Here is a 17,508-nt window from a genome sequence, read left to right on the forward strand (position 1 = left end):
CCCGAATTTCTGACCCATTGTATTTATCACACATTACAATAATTGAAATGTTTTTGTTTAAAAATTTACAATGATCTTTCCTTTTCAGTTTGAGCAAAATTAAGGGCAGCAGGTAAAGCCTGGAAATGGTAATAATATAGATCTGACTTCAGTCCCATGGACAGAGGCACATGTAACCTGGGCGCAAACCAATTACAGGAAACTCTTTGGTATCCGGCACCGACGGGACTGGCGTGTTGCCGGTTGATCAAAAATTCCGGATGACGGAGAGGGCTATCTACCAAGGCTATTTTTAACAAAGAAAATTTAAAAAATCAAGAAATGTGCAGTATACAGTAATTGGGTACTCACCTACAGAATGTTGTGTTAAATGGATGGTGGAAGATGCTTGATTAAGTACAGTACTGCCAGTTGAGAGTAATGCAATGCAATGACTACCAGCAGCGTGGGAGACACACAGTACCCCTGTAAAATGGCAGATCAGAAGAGACTACCGGCAGCGCGGGAGAGTCAGACTCCTGTTTCAGGGGTATTGAGGTGTTCCGACTTCCGACAGCGCCAAGAAGCCGAGTAGTGGCAGTTTGGAGAACTACCCCCACTGACCAACTCAGCCACGGCGGGAGACTCGTACTCGGCAACATTGCCGGTTATTGAGGTGTTGTTTTCAGAGTGAGAATTTTGTTGGTTAATAGAGAATTCCGGATATTTAGGTGCCATTTAAATGAGAGTTTCCTGTACGTAGCTTAAAAGAATGCGGAATTATTGATGCGTTACGCATGTAACTACAATTCACCCAAACCTCATCCATCTTTTTTTGGCCATCTATCGATCCCTCCGCCCGAATGCATTTCCGCCCATAAAACTGGCCATAGCCCCAAGATACAAAGCCTTGTATATGAGTTTCCTGAAATTGGTCTTGCTCAGAGGTTCTCTTAAAATTACAACTAGATTTTCAGATGCAGCAGAAAGTAAATGTCATTTTTCTAGTGTTTTATTGTAATTTTTTTTAGTGGTTTTTGAAAAATGTATCTTCGCTGAGACCTGCACTGTATTTTCTGGTTCTTTTAAGGGCTGAGATCAGTTTGTAGAGGTGCCTGCAAGAATAGGGCTTCAAAACTCAAAATGAACTTGGGAGCAAACGATGGATTATGAACGCACTGAGAGAGTTTAATGAAGGAGACCATTTACGCATGAGTTAAAACCAAGAGTGTAATTGGATGTGAGCATTTAGTAATAAATTAACACAGCGACTAATGGCGGGGAGTTCATTTAGTAATAAGCTCAGCGGGAGGATGTAACTATGTATGGAGAGAATCATTTAGTAATGACTTAAGACAATGTCTACGGCTGGGGAGGCGGGGCGTGAAGTCATAATTACCTGAGTGAAAGGGTTTAACTAGGGTTGGTCCTTTAACAATGGTCTTCAACAGGGTGTAATTTAGTCATGAGATAAGACTGGGAATAAGAGTTGGATGGCGGGCATTTTGTAATGAACTAAGACAAAGACTGATGATAGCAGACCAATTAATATTGAGAAAGAGAAATTAATGGTTGGGGATATTTAGTAATGATATACAGTGTAACTCTGGGGATAATGGTCATTTAATAATGACCTAAGAGAGAAGGCATAGCTGTAAATAGTCAGTTCATAGTGAGCTGAGATAGAGTGTGTAACTGGAGTGGGATCATTTATAATGATATACAACTCAGAGTGTAATGGGGGATCATTTAGGTAATAACCTAAAACAGAGAGTAATGGTGGGGGACATCATTTAGTAATGAGCTAAGACAGAGGATGCAATTGTGCGGAGTCATTTAGTAATGATCTACAACACAGCTTGTAATGGGGCATTATTTAGTTATGAGCTAAGACAAAGGACATAATTATGGGGAGTAATTTAGTAATGAGATAAGAGAGAGAATGTTACTGTGGAGCTAAAAGCTCAGAGAGAGACTAACTATTATATGGGGCTGCTAAATTCAAGAGATGAATTCCAATAAAATTGCCTTCTGATCACAGTAAAACTGACTTAATCATTTTTAAAGTGTGTGATAAATACTGAATTAAACAGCAGCAATGTCTGTTGCAGCATTCAAATACCTCCCCTCACCACATGATGCATTCAGGAAAGACATCAACATTGAAAAACACTTGGCAAAGATGTCCTTATGACGGACATTGCTGGAAGCCAAGATACTGGTGCCATGATTAATGATCATATTTATTTAGGAATTTAAAATAATTGTTATTCTCTCACTGTACCTCCTGCAATCCTCTCTAACCTGGATATCTGGATGATCCAGCCTCTATCAGAGCCACCCAGCTCCCAGACTTCTGTCATCTACTAGTTGATGCTGTGAAGGCTGCTTGGATAGGTTTTCTCCCCTCTGTAGCCCAACACTTTAACTACTTGGGTATTATACACAAGGACTTCACCAGAACCAGGGTATGGAATGAATAGTCTGAATAACACTTGCTTTTCCAAATTTTCTTATGTTTTTCATTCAGTGTCTTTGTGCAAATGCCAATGGAGGCTTGGATATAACCTTGGGTCCCTATTCCATGCATCTGTATGTTACCAGGCAGATTGGGAAATTTGACCTGCGAGATTACATGAAAACCTATAAACTGTATGCTTCACAAAGAAATCTATGAAACTTGCTGTATGCTCTGAGGGGGCAGGTTCAGAACAGATTTAGTAATGTGCTGAAGGAGTTCATATTTCTGGGAGATTTCCTAAAAGACCGAATCTTAAGTATTACAGTTACATCTTCATCGGTTGCTGAGGAACTTGCAACTTTTTGTGCTTTCCCCTCAAATTTTTTTTCAAGCTACTAAGATTAATGCTTACTGGCAATCTAGCATTGTGTAAGGTTTTACATTTCTTTATTGGTGACTTGTCTTTCTTAGCTTGTATTAGAAAGCCAACTTAAAAAGTTACTCAATTTTCTGTAATTTCCTTGGTGGTATGGAAGCCTAATAATGTACTCAAACATAAGGCAGAATGGAGCTGGTCCAGTGCCTTCAAGCAATTGGCTACCTATGCCATAGTTTTCCTATAAAGCTGAGCCAATTTATAGAAGCATTGTCCACTAGGATAATCAAACCCTGCAGTTGACATTTGTTTGAAATTGAGCTGAGTAGGCTGAGTCGAAAGCAAAATACCATGGATGCTGGAAATCTGAGATAAAAACATGAACATGCTGGAAATGCTCAGCAGGTCAGGCAGCATTTGTGGAGAGAGAAATAGAGTTAATGTTTCAGGTTGGTGACGTTTCACCAGAGCTGGTCTATTTTTATATTAGTAGGTTGAGTTACTATCTTCAAAATGACTCGAGATGATGGTATGTACAAATCAATACCATGATTAGCCCCATGTAATGTACCAAAACATTATAGCTTGGGATGAACCAAAGAACCAACACAATTAATCTGAAACTGCAGTGAAGATGAACCAGTCCCACTGGCACTGACATCAAATTTTATGTTTTAAGATCACCTTTGAAATCCCATCCTATATATGGTTATTTTCAGACACCATAACCTTAGCTTTTGAGCCTTTTGCAATGACAGGAATCTCTTATGGAAGAACATTTTATATGTAAGGCTTGCTTGCAGTTCTGTGCAGAGAATATCAAGTGTGACTAGTATAATGGATCAAATTAGGCAAGAATGAATGAGCTTAGGCAGCTATTATGTTCGGCATCTCATACAACTCGTCTCTTGAATCTTTTAAATCAAGGGTACACTGTAGATGCAACGTGCTTCAATATCCAGGAATGGGTGACTTGGCAAAGGAAATAGTTTGAGGCTGAGAAGCTAATCTGGCACATTAATAGCTTTATGTACCTGTTAAGAGAAACTATTTAGATATTCCCAACATTGAAATAGTCATTATACAATTCATTTTAGGTGCCGAAATTATTTTTTGGATCAATGCCATCACTTGAGTTGATTCTAAAAGGACCGAATGCACATAAGTCCTACTCCAGAGCCTTGAGCACAAAATCTAGGCTGACACTTCAGTGCAGGACTGAGGAAGTGCTATAATGTCTGAGGTGGTGTCTTTCGGATAAGACGTTAAACTGAGGCCCCGTCTACTCTCTCAGGTGGAGGTAAAAGATTCCCATGGCACTATTCGAAGAAGAGCAGAGGAGTTCTCACTGCTGTCCTGGCCAATATTTATCCTAGAACTAACACCTAAAATAGATGATCTGGTCATTTATCTCATTGCTGTTTGTGGGACCTTGCTGTGTACAAATTGGGTACCATGTTTGCTACATTACTACAGTGCCTACACTTCAAAAGTACTTCATTGATTGTAAAGCACTTTGGGATGTCCTGAGGTCATGAAAGGCACTATATAAATGTAATTATTTCTTTTTTTTCCCTTTTTAGTAACTAGGAATTAATATCACTTGGAAGCATTGAGAATTTCTATGTGCTTGAGGGAGCAATTAAACAGAATAAATAACTAAGAGCCTGATGAAGTAATGTGTCAATAACAAATTACTTTGATGTGAAAAGGTTGTATCTTAAAAAGACAACAAAAGTCAATTTTAAATGAATTTTTTCAAATTAGATCATTTTTTTATAACAGTGATGATGAATAAATGAGGAAATATGAAATGAGAAGCAATGTAGAAAATATATTGGCCCAAGGAATTTTCAGTGGGGCTAGGTGAGAGTCACAACAGATCATAAAAGATCTGATAGAGCAAGAAAAAATAAATTAAAAAAACAACAATGGAAATGGTAATATAAGCACCCTGTTGTCACTCATAAGTTAAGGAACATTAAAAAGCAAGGAAAAGCTGTATCATCCCATCAAGTTCATTCCTTCCACTGATCACATACAAACCACTTTATAAACAACTGTTCCCAATCTATTTCATTCCTACAGCAATGCAGTTTTTCTCCGTTTCTCCAGACATAAAGCAAACAAAATTCCATAATAGCTACCTAAACTTACATCCTACATTATAACACCCTTCACCAGTACTTTACTTGATATGATGCTCTAAGGTGCCAGTGGGTCAGGAACCATCTTGTTCCATACAACATTGGCTCAGAAATGGCTTGATAAATACTGGTGAATTAACGGCACCCACCATTAATAGTTTGTAAAACATCTCATAGTTTGTGGCAAAAAAGAGATACGCCATGAGTTCCGATTCTCATGCTGGACAATTCGCACCGCTCCACTGTTAACTTATACAAAATTGCAATCTTGCCGTGAGCCTCCCCATTGAAATTAATTGCAAGTCATGAAATTGCTGGATTTATACTGTTAATGCAAATTAATCTCACCACAGCCATTTAGGGCTGGTAATTCATGTCATAAGGAGCCAGTTAATGGGTCAGTTATGGTCCTGGCATGCCATTCAACCTTGAAGACTCAGAAAGGGAATAATTAAACTGTGGAGTCTCACTCCCACAGGTAGTAAATTGTTCCTAGAGGGTTTTAAAAATTTTAAATCCATTTTTAGCAGTATTTCTGTGCCAGTCTAAACAGAGAGCAAGTAGAAATAAATGGGTATGATCTGATAGCCATTAAAGAGACGTGGTTGCATGGTGACCAAGGCTGGGAACTGAATATTCAGGGGTATTTGACATTTCGGAAGGATAGGCAGAAAGGAAAAGGAGGTGGGGTAGCTCTGTTAATAAAGGATGAGATCAGTGCAGTAGTGAGAAATGATCTTGGCTCGAATGATCAAGATGTAGGATCAGTTTGGGTGGAGGTAAGAAATAATAAGGGAAAGAAGTCACTGGTGGGAGTAATCTATAGGCCCCCTAATAGTAGCTACACTATAGGACAGAGTATAAATCAAGAAATAATGGGGGCTTGTAAGAAAGGTACTGCAATAATTGTGGGTGATTTTAATCTTCATATAGATTGGACAAATCAAATTGGCAAAGGTAGCCTTGAGGATGAGTTCATAGAGTGTACTCAGGACAGTTTCTTAGAACAATAAGTTCTGGAACCAACCTATTTTAGATCTGGTAATGTGTAATGAGACAGGATTGATTAATGATCTCATAGTAAAGGATCCTCTAGGGAAGAGTGATCATAACATGATATAATTTCACATTCAGTTTGAGGGTGAGAAACATGGGTCTGAAACTAGTGTCTTAAACTTAAATAAAGGCAATTAAAAGGGTAAGAAGACAGAGTTGGCTATAGTGGACTGGGAAAATAGATTAAAAGGTAAGATGGTAGATAAGCAGTGGCAGATGTTTAAGGAGATATTTCATAACTCCCAACAAAGATTTATTCCAGTGCGAAAGAAAGACTCTACGATGAACCATCTAACTAAGGAAGTTAAGGAGGGTATCAAATTGAGAGAAAAGGCATACAATGTTGCAAAGATTAGTGGTAGGCCAGAAGATTGGGAAATTTTTAGAAACTTGCAAATGATGACTAAAAAAATAATAAAGAGGGAGAAAATAGATTATGACAGTAAACTAGCAAGAAATATAAAAACAGACAGTAAGAGCTTCTACAAGTATATAAAAAGGAAAATAATAGCTAAAATAAACATTGCTCCCTTAGAGGACGAGACTAGGGAACTAATAATGGGAAACAAGGAAATGGAAGAGACTTTGAACAAATATTTTGTATCTGTCTTCACAGTAGAAGACACTAAAAGCATCCCAATAATAGTGGAAAATCAAGGAGCAAAAGGGAGGGAGGAACTTAGCACACTCATTATTACTAGAGAAAAAGTACTAGGCAAACTAACGGGACTAAAGGCTGACAAGTCCCCTGGACCTGATGGTTTATATCCCAGGGTCGTAAAAGAAGTGACTGCAGAGATAGTGGATGCATTGGTTGTAATCTTCCAAAATTCCCTAGATTCTGGAAAGGTCCCAGCAGATTGGAAAAGCGTAAATATAATGCCCTGATTCAAGAAAGGAGGGAGACAGAAAGCAGGAAACTATAGGTCAGTTAGCCTAACATCTGTCCCTGGGAAAATGCTGGAATCCATTATTAAGGAAGTAATAGCAGGACATTTAGAAAATCATAATACAATCAAGCAGAGTCAACATGGTTTTGTGAAAGGGAAATCGTGTTTGACAAATTTATTAGAGCTCTTTGAGGATGTAACGAGCAGGGTGGATAAAGGGGAACCAGTAGATGTTGTGTATTAGGATTTCCAAAAGACATTCGAAAAGGTGCCACATAAAAGGTTACTGCACAAGTTAAGAGCTCATGGTGTTGGGGGTAATATATTAGCATGGATAGAGGATTGGCTAATGAACAGAAAACAGAGAGTTGGGATAAATGGGTCATTTTCAGGTTGGAAAACTGTAACTAGTGGGGTGCCACAGGGATCAGTGCTGGGGCCTCAACTATTTACAATCTATATTAATGACTTGGATGAAGGGACCGAGTGTACTGTAGCCAAATTTGCTGACGATACAAAGATAGGTGGGAAATCAAGTTGTGAGGAAGAGTCTGCAAAGAGATATAGATAGGTTAAGTGAGTGGGCAAAAAGTTGGCAGATGGATTATAATATGGGAAATTGTGAGGTTATCCACTTTGGCAGAAAGAATAGAAAAGCAAAATATTATTTAAATGGAGAGAGACTACAGAATGCTGCATTACAGAGGAATCTGGGGGTCCTCGTACATGAAACACAAAAAGTTAGCATGCAGGTACAGCAAGTAATTAGGAAGGCAAATGAAATGTTGGCCTTTATTGCAAGGGGGATGGAATATAAAAGAAGGGAAGTCTTGCTACAACTGTACAGGGTGTTGGTGAGACCACACCGAGAATACTGTGTACAGTTTTGGTCCCCTTATTTAAGGAGGGATATACTTGCATTGGAGGCAGTTCAGAGAAGGCTCACTAGGTTGATTCCTGGGATGAAGGGGTTGTCTTATGAGGAAAGGTTGAGCAGGTTGGCCTATACTCATTGGAGTTTAGAAGAATGAGAGGTGATCTTATTGAAACATAAAATTCTGATGGGGCTTGACAGGGTAGATGCTGAGAGGATGTTTCCCCTCGTGGGGGAATCTAGAACTAGGGGGCATAGTTTCAGAATCAGGGGTCACCCATTTAAGACTGAAATGAGGAGGAATTTCTTCTCTCAGATGGTCGTGAACCTTTGGAGTTATCTACCCCGGGGAGCTGTGGAGGCTGGGTCATTAAATATATTCAAGGCTGAATTAGACAGATTTTTGAACTACAGGGGAGTCAAGGTTTATGGGGAACAGGCAGAAAAGTGGAGTTGAGGCCAAGATCAGATCAGCCATGATCTTATTGAATGGCGGAGCAGGCTCGAGGGACCGAATGGCCAGCTCCTGCTCCTATTTCTTATGTTCTTAATCTTGCTATCAACACTCTCTTAGTGTCAGAAGGCAATAATTTTCTGTATGCAAAGCTGTTTCGATACTCAGAAATGTAAATTAGATCGATTTATTTCAGAAACAAACATTTTTGGATACAGTATATGAGTAATTTGAGACTTGACGTGGTAAATGTAGCAGGCTTGGGAGGAAAAAGGTGACATTGGACCTACAATTCCCGAAGCTCTCCACCACTGGGGTTTTCCTCACCTCATGTTTGGGTCTACTGTAGAGTAATTCAAAGAGATTGATTGCTAAAATTAGTTAACAGCTCTAGTACCATTGTATCATGCAACTACCAGGATGGTAGAGATGAGCTAGATGGATTTTGGTCTTTTTTCTCGATCACCAAGACTGCCTACTTCAGCTCATCTGCTGCTGAAACCCTCATCCATACCTTTTTTATCTCTGAATTCGACTATTCCAACACTCTCCCGGCTGACTTCCCACCTTGTACTCTCTGTAAACTTGAGCTCATCCAAAACTCTGCTGCCCGTATTCTAACTCGCATCAAGTCTCATTTACCCATTACCCCTGTGCTCACAGACCCATATCAGCTCCTGGTGCAGCAAATTCTCATCCTTGTTTTCAAATCCCTCCATGGCCTTGCCCCACCCTAACTCTGTAACCTCCTCCAGCTCTACAGTTCACCAAGATCTCTGCACTCTTCCAATTCTGGCCTCTTGCGCATCCACAATTTTCTTCGCTGCACCATTGGCGGCCGTGCTTTAGCTGCTTCGGCCCGAAGCTCAGTAATTACTTTCCTAAACCTCCCCGCCTCTCTATCTCTTCTCCTTTAAGACATTCCTTAAAATCTATCTCTTTGACCAAGCTTTTGGTCACCTGTCCTAATATCTCCTTATGTGGCTCGGTGTCAAATTTTGTTTGATAATTGCTCCTGTGATGTTCCTTGGGACGCTATATAAATGCATGTTACTGTTTTTCATCTCTCAATTCCACTGTTCCTGATCATGATGAGCATGCTGGTTCAATACTTCAGGGTTCAAGAATGTTTGTACATTTTGCACACCTACCCTGCCAATCACTCATAACTTCTCAAGGACCAATACAACGATTCACAAAAACAACTAGGTTTCAATATTGGGCCAGAACTTCGGGTCCCCACGGGTGAGTACACGCTGTGTACTCACGCGTAGGCCCAACAAAAGTGCCGGTTTCATGCATGCACTGTGCATGTGCGGGAAACCGGAACTTCCGTTCCCTTAAAGGAAGGGGTTCACAGGTCGAACGCGTGCACCGGAGAGGTAGCATGTGCGCCTGGAACTTCCATTTTTTTGCAGGTTTCTCCGGGAGGGTAAGTCTCCAGGAGCGACGCTTGTGAAAAGCAGTCACAAGGACTGCTTTTAACAAGGTAAGTGGTGAATTAAGTAAAACGAATACATTTTTTCCACAGGTTAATTATTTTTAAATACTTTAAAGAAAGGTAAGTTTATTTTTAGCCCTGTTAGAAACTAATTAATTTTTTCAAAAATTTAAATTATTGTTTAAAATAGTTATTTTATGTAATTTATAGTTATTTTAAAAATGTGATTTAAAAAAAAATGTATTTGAAGTTTTAGTGATGTTTTGGGGTTGAATTGTATTCATAGATTTGACAGCTCTTCCTGTCAAATCTATGAATACAGATTCCTGCTACCATTGGCTCTCCATGGCCCACGTGATCCCAGGGGACGCTTCGAACTAACTGCGCCCCTGGGATACACAAGCACTGCGCGCCGGCAGTTGGGGGAGGCCCAGGATCGGAATCCCACGCGGGCCCACAGCACAACGGCCGGCGCGCTAGCTAAGTGCAGGTCGGAGGCTTGCACCTGCGGGAAGCCCCCGACCCAAATTTCTGGGCCATTGTCTTCCTTTTCTGTTGCCGAACTGATACCACTGGGGAAACATCATCCAGGCAAGGGCTGCAGTGGTACAAGAAGGTGGCCCACCACCACCTTTGCAGGGCAACCGAGAATGGGAAATAAATGTGACCTTCCCCACATGACGAGAACAATTCAAAAAATGATATAGAGCCGTATTCCAGTAAAAATCTGCGGCTTCAGTAGGTGAGGAAGGAAAAGGGGAGAAAATTGGGATTGGGGGGCGTGTGGGGAGAGGGAAGTGAAAGCTAAATGAATGCTGTGTTGAAATCTAGTTATTTCAAAGCTGGGAAGAAGCAGGGATCTTGCTTTTGAATCTTGGATTACTTAGTATTCTACACCATTTGCTGCATGATTTGCTTGTGAAATCTCAGATTAATTGTCTGTTCCCTTAGCTATTACCAAATCTGTTTCTGTACTAATCAGGTATCTGTGATCACTCAGCTAGCAAGTTCTTCAAGAGCGATTAAAATTTTCCATTACCAGTTGAACTGCCGAGTCACTTTCAATTTTCTACTGTAGTTTCACACTGTATCATGAAATGCCATTTAAACTGTACATTTTCTGCTCCACATGAACGAAAAATGGAAGTAAAAGGAAGACTTGCACTCCTTTCATGACCTCGGGACATCCCGAAGCGCTTTATACAAGTATTTTTGAAGTGCAGTCACTGTAGGAAACACAGCAGCCAATGTGAGCACAGCAAGCACCCACAAACAGCCATGGATAATGACCAGATAATCTAGTTTTTTTTAGGTGTTGGTTGAAAATGGAAGTAAAATGGTGTGTTAAAATGGTTATTTTTGACTTTCCATTATAGACACATGATCATAGGTTCTGCCAGCTTGGCTAACAAAGGGGCTCTTTTGTGCAGCAGTCACTCACAGCTGCGCTGTTATAAATTTCAGCTTCATCCTTCAGGATGGGTAATTAGAGTGTCAACTGGCATTAAAGCAGGTTACAGTGGGCATTAGCCTCTGACTGTGAGCTCCAGTGCTTTTTGGTTTCTTTACAGTAATAGATGAATGAGATTTGTCTTATAACTAAATGAATGCTAAAGATATTACAAGAAAGTGGCCTTTTTAATTGAATAACAAAACCAAAGTAAAGGTAAGGATATATTAATGGCTTTTTATTTAAAATCTGGGTATTAAAAATATTATAGAAAGACCAAATAATTTGCAGAAATTATTCCATTTATAAATATTCTGCTTGGGTTCACTGCCATTGAATACGCCCATAACTGGTCCTTGTGACGTACATACCAAAGTTTGATCGTACCTGCCTAATATCTGGTAAATGCAATTAAGCTCAGGAGGCATTGTACTCTGGCTTACTGGATTATATTACATGAGAAATTAATTTAATATTAAACGGGTAAATGAATGGTATTCAGTACAAACATTATTGTAGTAGTTGCAAACTGTACTATTTTTGAAATGTCAAAACAACTAAGATGCTTCTCTTGTGATAACCTTTAATATAAATATCGGGAACGATAGCATAGTGGTTATGTTACTGGACTAGTAATCCAGGGGCCTGGGCTAATGATCCAGAGACATGAGTTCAAATCCCACCATGGCAGCTGCGGAATTTATAATTAATTATAACTCTTGCATTTAAAAAAGCCCATCTGGTTCACTAATGCCCTTTAGGGAAAGAAGTCTGCTGTCCTTACCTGGTCTGACTCCAGACCCGCAGCAATGTGGTTGACTCTTAACTGCCCTCTGAAATGGCCTAGCAAGCCACTCAGTTGTAACAAACCGCTGCGAAAAACAGTAAGAAGAATAAAACTAGACAGACCACCCAGCACCAGCTACGGACAGGGCAATGGCACACCCAGCCCCGTTGACTCAGCAAAGTCCTCCTCACAAACATCTGGGGACTTGTGCCAAAATTGGGAGAGCTGTCCCACAGACTCATCAAGCAACAACCTGACATAGTCATACTCACAGAATCATATCTTTCAGCCAAGGTCCCAAACTTCTCCATCCCTGGGTAAGCCCTGTCCCACCGGAAGGACAGACCCACCAGGGGTGGCTTCACAGTGGTATACAGTCGGGAGGGAGTGGCCTTGGGAGTCCTCAACATTGACTCTGGACCCCATGAAGTCTCATGGCTTCAGGTCAAACATGGACAAGGAAACCTCCTACTGATTACCACCTACCACCCTCCCTCAGCTGATGAATCAGTACTCCACCATGTTGAACACCACTTGGAAGAAGCACTGAGAGAAGCAAGGGCACAGAATGTACTCTGGGTGGGGGACTTTAATGTTCATCACCAAGAGTGGCTCGGTAGCACCACCACTGACCGAGCTGGCCGAGTCCTGAAGGGCATAGCTGCCAGGCTGGGCCTGCAGTAGGTGGTGAGAGAACCAACATGAGGGAAAAATCTCGTCCTCACCAATCTACCTGTTGCAGATGCATTGGTAGCAGCGACCACTGCCCAGTCATTGTGGAGACGAAGTCCCATCTTCACACTGAGGACACCCTCCATCGTGTTGTGTGGCACTACCACCATGCTAAATGGGATAGATTCAGAACAGATCTAGCAGCTAAAACTGGGCATCCATGAGGCGCTGTGGGCCATCAGCAGCAGTAGAATAGTATTCCACCACAATCTGTAACCTTATGGCCCGGCATGTCCCTCACTCTACCATTACCACCAAGCCAGGGGACCAACCCTGGTTCATTGAGGAGTGTAGAAGATCATGCCAGGAGCAGCACCAGGTTTCCTAAAAATGAGGTGCCAACCTGGTGAAGCTGCAACACAGGACTACATGCTTGCTAAACAGCAGAAGCAGCATGCTATAGACAGGGCAAAGCGATCCCACAATCAATGGATCAGATCAAAGCTCTGCAGTCCTGCCACATCCAGTCGTGAATGGTGGTGGACCATTAAACAAATAACAGGAGGAGATTTCATAAATATTCACATCCTCAATGATGGCAGAGCCCAGCACGTGAGTGTAAAAGACAAGGCTGAAGCGTTTACAACCATCTTCAGCCAGAAGTGACGAGGGGAAGATCCATATCGGCCTCCTCCTGAGGTCCCCAGCATCACAGAAGCCAGTCTTCAGCCAATTCGATTCACACCACATGATATCAAGAAACCGCTGAGAGCACTGGATACAGCAAAGGCTATGGGCCCCGATAACATCCCTGCTGTTATGCTGAAGGCTTGTACTCCAGAACTAGCTGCACCACTAGCCAAGCTGTTCCAGTACAGCTACCACACTGGCATCTATCTGACAATGTGGAAAACTGCCCAGGTGTGTCCTGTCCACAAAAAGCAGGACAAATCCAATCCGGCCAATTACCGCCCCATCAGTCTACTCTCAATCATCAGCAAAGTGATGGATGGTGTCATCGACAGTGCTTTCAAGCGGCACTTACTCACCAATAACCTGCTCACCGATGCTCAGTTTGGGCTCTACCAGGACCACTCGGCTCCAGACCTCATTACAGCCTCGGTCCAAACATGGACAAAAGAGCTGAATTCCAGAGGTGAGATGAGAGTGACTGCCCTTGACATCAGGACAGCATTTGACTGAGTCTGGCATTAAGGAGCCCTAGTAAAACTGAAGTCAATGGGAATCAGGGGGAGAACTCTCCACTGGCTGGAGTCATACCGGGCACAAAGGAAGATGGTTGTTGTTGTTGGAGGTCAATCATCACAGACTCAGTGTCCTCGGCTCTACCATCTTCAGCTGTTTCATCAATGACCTTCCCTCCATCATAAGGTCAGAAGTGGGGATGTTTGCTGATGACTGGACAGTGTTCAGTGCCATTTACAACTCCTCAGATAATGAAGCAGTCCATGCCCGCATGCACCAAGACCTGGACGACTTTCAGGCTTGGGCTGATATGGGTAGCGTGCTGAGTCACTGTTCCACTGGATCAGGACAATCATGGCCACATCTACGGGATTCATCGGAAGCCTCGGCATATATGACCAAGCTCGCAAACCATTCAGTTATTATACTGAGCGGATGGAGATTTTTTTAATGGCCAAAAACATTATTGAGACTGAAGACACAGATGAGAAAGTTCAAGCTCAAAATAAAGTAATTCGTGAACGAAAAAGCAAATTTTCTAATGGAGATTGGGCCAGATCGCGCCACAGAAGTGCCAGGCAATGACTATCTCCAACAAGCGAGGGTCTAATCACCTCCCCTTGACATTAAACGGCATTACCATCATCAAATCCCTCACCATCAACATCCTGGGGGTCACCATTGACGAGAAACTTAACTGGACCAGCCACATAAATACTATGGCTACAAGAACAGGTCAGAGGTTAGGTATTCTGCGGCGAGTGTCTCACCTCCTGACTTCCCAAAGCCTTTCCACCATCTACAAGGCACAAGTAAGGAGTGTGATGGAATACTCTCCACTTGCCTAGATGAGTGCAGCTCCAACAACACTCAAGAAGCTCGACACCATCCAGGACAAAGCTGCCCGCTTGATTGGCACCCCATCCACCACCTTAAACATTCACTCCCTCCAACACTGGTGCACCGTGGCTGCAATGTGTACCATCTACAAGATGCACTGCAGCAACTTGCCAAGGCTTCTTCGGCAGCACCTCCCAAACACACAACCTCTACTATCTAGACAGACAAGGGCAGCAGGCACATGGGAAAACCACCACCTCCAAGTTCCCCTCCAAGTTACACACCATCCTGACTTGGAAATATATCGCCATTCCTTCATCGTCGCTGGATCAAAATCCTGGAACTCCCTCCGTAACAGCACTGTGGGAGTACCTTCACCACACGGACTGCAGCGGTTCAAGAAGGCAGTTGACCACGACCTTCTCGAGGGCAATTAGGGATGGGCAATAAATGCTGGCCTTGACAGCGATGTCCACATCCCAGGAACAAATATTTTAAAAAAAATTGATTTTGAAACATGACCACTCACACCTTACATGAAAATATGCTGTCACAGATCCCTCCGATTATCCCCTTCAGTGCTGGCTTCAAACCAACTGCTCTTTTATTGCAATGCAGCCAATCCCCAAATTCTGTTCAAGGGGCCAACAACAACTTGCATTTATATAGCACCATTATCGTAATAACATTTCCCAAGGTGCTTCACAGGAGCACTGTCAATCAAAATTTGACACCACGCCACAGAAGGAGATATGCCTCCATCTATAATTAGAACAAGTAGGTTATGACATTTCAGGTGTGCCACTTTTATCAGAGTATCAATGCCAGTAAAGTGGCCTTTTATATCCCAAACTATAATGTATATTCCCTGCTACTTGAAAAATCAGCTAACTGTACTTGTCAGTAGCGTGACCAGCGAGAAAAAAATCTAATAAATAATCCACCATAGAAAATAAACCTTACGCTTTGTCATTTCTTGGCTCTTGTCAACCTGTGCCTAAGATCTCTGCACTGAGGTAAGTGGGGTGTGTACCTATAGAAGAAAATGTGCGCTCTGTATTGGGCAAATAGAAGTTCTACCTGTGTGAATTAAACATGGTGATGGGATTTTATACATCTGGCTGATCAAAAAAAACACGATTGCTGAGTCAATTAGAGTCACTGAATATTAAAGATGTGTTTGATTTATTTCCGTCTTCAGAATTGAAGAATAAAATCCTGTCGATCTCACAGATAAAAATGTATTTGGAAAATAAGTTATTCTGCATCGTGAAGATCCTATAACAAAGTTAATAGATGGACTTGCATCATTGTGCCTCAACTACAATGAGGAAGTAGTGCCATGATTATCTTACCACAGGTTAGTACATACAAAGTTAGACCAGGAGTAAAAGTTCTCAATTGGGGAAAGGCCAATTTTACTAAGCAGAGATGTGATTTAGCAAAAGTGGACTGGAAACAGCTACTTGAAGGTAAATCAGTATCAGAGCAGTGGGAGGCATTCAAGGAGGAGATAGTGAGGGTTCAGAGCAAATATGCTCCCACAAAGTAAAAGGGTGGGACTCCCAAATCTAGAGCCCCTAGATGTCAAGGGGCATACAAAGTAGGATAAGGCAAAAAAGGGACGCTAATGTCAGATACCGAGAGCTAAATACTGCAGAAAGCCTAGAGGAGTATAGAAAGAGCAGGGGTGAAATTAAAAAGGAAGGAAAGCAAAGAGAGGGCATGAAAAAATATTGGCAAGTAAAATCAAGGAAAACCCAAAGATGTTTTATAAATACATTAAGAGCAAGAGGATAACTAAGGAAAGTGTAAGGCCTATTAGAAACCAAAAAAGTTAACCTGTGTGTGGAGGCGGAAGATGTGGGCATGGTCCTTAATGAATACTTTGCGTCAGTCTTCAGGGAAGAGAGTGATGATGCAGACATTGTAGTTATGAAGGAGGAGTTTGAAATATTAGATGAGATAAACATAGTGAGAGAGGAAATATTAAGGGGTTTAGCATCTTTGAAAGTAGATAAATCACCAGGACCAGGTGAAATATATTCCAGGCTGTTGCGAGAAGCAAGGGAGGAAATAGCGAAGGCTCTGACCATCATTTTTCAATCCTCTCTGGCTACAGGTGTGGTGCTGGAGGACTGGAAGACTGCTAACGTTATGCTGTTTTTAAAAAGGGAGAAATGGATAGACCGAGTAATTACAGGCCAGTCAGCTTAAACTCAATGGTGGGCAAATTATTGGAAAAAATTCTGAGGGGCTGTATTAATCGTCATTTAGAAAGGCATAGATTAATCAAGGACAGTCAGCATGGATTTGTTAAGGGAAGGTCGTGTCTGAAGAACTTGATTGAATTTTTTGAGGAGCTAACATGGACGGTTGACAAGGGTAGTGCGTTTGATGTAGTCTACATGGACTTTAGCAAGGCTTTTGATAAGGTCCCACATGGCAGACTGTTCAGAAAAGTAAAATCCCATGGGATCCAAGGGAAAGTGGCAAGTTGGATGCAAAATTGTCTCAGTGGCAGGAAGCAAAGGGTAATGGTCGACGGGTGTTTTTATGACTGGAAGGCTGTTTTCAGTATGGTTCCACAGGGCCCAGTACTAGGCTCCTTGCTTTTTGTGGTATATATCAATGATTTAGACATCAATGTAGGGGGCATGATTAAGAAGTTTGCAGATGATACAGAAATTGGCCGTGTGGTTGATAACGAGGAAGAAAGCTGTAGACTGCAGGAAGATATCAATGGACTGGTCAGGTGAGCAGAAAAGTGGCAAATGGAATTCAATCTGGAGATGTGTGAGGTAATGCCTTTGGGGAGGGCTAATGAGGCAAAGGAATACACAATAGATGGTAGAATAATGAGAAGCGTAGAGGA

At 41.7% G+C, this 17,508-nt stretch overlaps 1 protein-coding gene across 7 annotated transcripts in view; it reads left to right on the plus strand.

The window, feature by feature from the left end:
* The window catches only part of adgrb1a (adhesion G protein-coupled receptor B1a), a 658,584-nt gene that overhangs the window by 82,305 nt on the left and 558,771 nt on the right, over positions 1-17,508 (plus strand). The gene's annotated exons all lie outside the window — the stretch shown is intronic.

This window comes from Somniosus microcephalus, chromosome 7 (assembly GCF_052327205.1).
Source record: "Somniosus microcephalus isolate GS21.2 chromosome 7, FLI_Smic_1.0, whole genome shotgun sequence".
Lineage (NCBI taxonomy): Eukaryota > Metazoa > Chordata > Chondrichthyes > Squaliformes > Somniosidae > Somniosus > Somniosus microcephalus.